A 2,908-nucleotide genomic window follows, 5' to 3' on the forward strand; every position below is an offset into this window, starting at 1 on the left:
AATTTGATAATAGAGTGATTTAGAATACTAGTGTAATAAGGTGGTGGTTAATGACCTTATGGTCGTGTATGAGCTAGAGAGGGAGTACTGTATCAGAGAGTATCCCCTGATGTAATTAATTTGAGCTGGTGATAATAGTGTGGTGGAAAGAGAGATAAAAATGAAGGGGGAGAGATGGTTTGTTGATAGGTAAAAGAGGGAGTAAGAGTGTGACAGACAGAGTCAGAGAGAGAGAGACAGAGACAGAGAGAGAGAGACAGAGAGAGAGAGAAGGGGAGAGAGAGAGAGGGGGGGAGGGAGAGAGAGAAAGAGGGAGAAAGAGAGAGAGAGACAGAGAGAGAGAGAGAGAGAGAGAGAGAGACAGAGAGAGAGAGAGAGAGAGGGGGGGAGAGAGAGAGAGAGAGACAGAGAGAGAGACAGACAGAGAGAGAGAGAGAGAGAGAATAAAGCTATTAGATTGAGAAGAGATCATTAATCATGTAACGCCTTGGGTGGAATATGAGTTAAGAGTACAAATTAAATTAAATTAATAGTATACCAACTTACGGTCAAAAATGCACGCGCAACTTATTGTGAAATATCTCCTTACCTATCAAACATAGATTCTCCAACTTTTGCACAGTGACTTATATCAATTTGTCTTAACAGGGGGATATTTTTTCAAACTCATGCACACTGTATTCTAGAAAATTCCTTAATAAGTACTAATTAAAAAATCCCAGTCGATTGTTTCTACAAATTAAAAAAAATTACAGCTCCGACAATATTGCTTTTAAAAGCAAGTCTGTCATTTTTTTTCCAATCGCAATAGCATGCATGCTTATTGAACGTATGTTTAGGAAACCTTTAGTGTAAAAAGAATGTGAAAAAGTGTAATTTAATTGGCGAGCTAAGACGTAGGCCATATTATGCGTATGCAAAATGTGTGTGAGAAGCGGGAAGTGCAATGAACAATCACATTTTTCGCATGATGGAGATTTATAGGCCTAGTATTTTATATAAATTTATGAAGAACATCTTTTTTGATCGAGCCTCAATTGTTGTGAAAAAATATAATCTGTTAAGACCTTTTTTTTTAAATACAAACTGCTGTGCAAAGTATGGGTGACATTGATTCTCCGGTTAAAGAGATATTTGAGGAAATGTTGAGCCACGAATTTTTGACCGCACTATAGTTACACGACACCTGCGTGCAAAAGTAGTTCAGTTATACTAATGTTGTTTTATTATTAATGTGGACAGGCGTAAAATATTATATGTGATGCGCTTGCAAATAAACTTTATTTCGTCTGTGCTTGGTTCACAACCCGACGTTCTGTCAAATCTCTACAATAGTTTACTTCGCTTTTCATCTACCTTTTCCAAGCTGTCTTCTTTTTCCTTTCTTTTCATGTTATTGTTATTGTCACTGAATATGAGTTGATCTTCCGTCTTGCGCGCTATCAAGACTTAGTGCGTGCTCAGGCGTGTTCTCTCATGCAAAAGTGAGTAAATTTGCGGCGTTTACTAGCGTCATTAAATGGGGCTTAGGGGCCTATTTCTTTTAGGTCGCAAAGCTTAAAAATGTACTCACGTCTGCCCGCAGAATGCACCTGCGCACACACACTATTATCCTACTCATTTTTGTCACAACCATTCCCTTTGTGTAAATTTGTTCATCTCTTTTTTTCTCTCACGAACACCCCCCCTCCCTCATCTCTCTCTCTCTAACACACACACACACACAAACACACACACATACTCACACTTTTTCTCCCTCTCTCTCTCCCACTCCTTCTTACTTTCTTTCTTTCTTTCTTTCTCTCTTCCATTCTGTCTGTTTTTCACACACACACACACACACACACACACACACACACACACACACTCACACACTCTCTCTCTTTCTCTCGCTCTCTCTTTTCTCTCTCTCTTTCCCCCTCCCTCTCTCTCTCTCTCTCTCTCTCTCTCTTTTTGTGAGCGTGGGTTCGAATCCCAGTCCCACCTTTTTTTTTTTTCTTCTTCTTCTCATCGTCCCAACTTACCAACAATTTTTCCCATAATTATAATTTGTTGCTTTTCAGTTTTTTAAAGTGGTAAATAAATAAATAAATCGCCTGTGCTGTCTGTTGTTCTCGTAATCATAACACACTAGGCTAAAATAGGTTTAGCTGGTCTGACGCCGGTGGACGCGGATCTTTTTGAGTCGCTTCTACACCATGAAAAAACTTCGTACATTAGCCTGGCCTGGAGGTGATCTTATTTTGGTGGACGCGTAGGCTAACGCAGGTAGGACGTACGGTCCCCTAGCGCCAAACACTACGGGGGCGTACGGTCCCCTAGCGCCAAGCGCTATTGGGGCGTACGGTCCCCTAACAACTAACATCAGCCTTTCATAAAACACTTTACATTCCTTTGAAGGGAAGCAACTAAGAAAAATAAAGATGATGACTGTAAAATATGGGTTAATTTCCGTGTCAATGTCATTTGATAAGAATTTGAGAGAGGCCGTTTTCGTCCCACAATTTTCATTTTTTGTTTTTCTTTGCAATTGATTCGATTACTTATACTTATAGGTTATTACTGCAATTTGCCACTCTGATTCCAAAATAGTTTTACGATGCACGTGAAAAAATCAGTGTTTGTTATTATCACATTGACAGGGAGGTCGAAGCAGGATTTCGTGCTGGATGAAAATTTGTTTTAAAAATTTGCAGAACAAATGTCTCTGATTAATTCAGCAGTTTCTATAAAAATCCTTGTAATACAACTTGTTCGGAATCTGTTATAAATCTGGGGATGTGTGTTATTCTGCTCCAGTGAGTCTGTGCAGTGTCTCTCCCTATGAGCTTCCTTCGTTTTCTTGCCGTCCTACCCCTACGCTCTCGTCTTTCTTTTTTTCCCTCCCCTTCTCATCACTTGGGTGAAG

General features: G+C 39.7%; 1 protein-coding gene across 2 annotated transcripts in view; it reads left to right on the forward strand.

Moving 5' to 3' along the window:
* Positions 1-2,908, forward strand: part of LOC101852386 (cytochrome b-c1 complex subunit 2, mitochondrial) — a 33,535-nt gene that overhangs the window by 2,586 nt on the left and 28,041 nt on the right. The gene's annotated exons all lie outside the window — the stretch shown is intronic.

The sequence above is a fragment of the Aplysia californica genome, unplaced genomic scaffold (assembly GCF_000002075.1).
Source record: "Aplysia californica isolate F4 #8 unplaced genomic scaffold, AplCal3.0 scaffold00043, whole genome shotgun sequence".
Lineage (NCBI taxonomy): Eukaryota > Metazoa > Mollusca > Gastropoda > Aplysiida > Aplysiidae > Aplysia > Aplysia californica.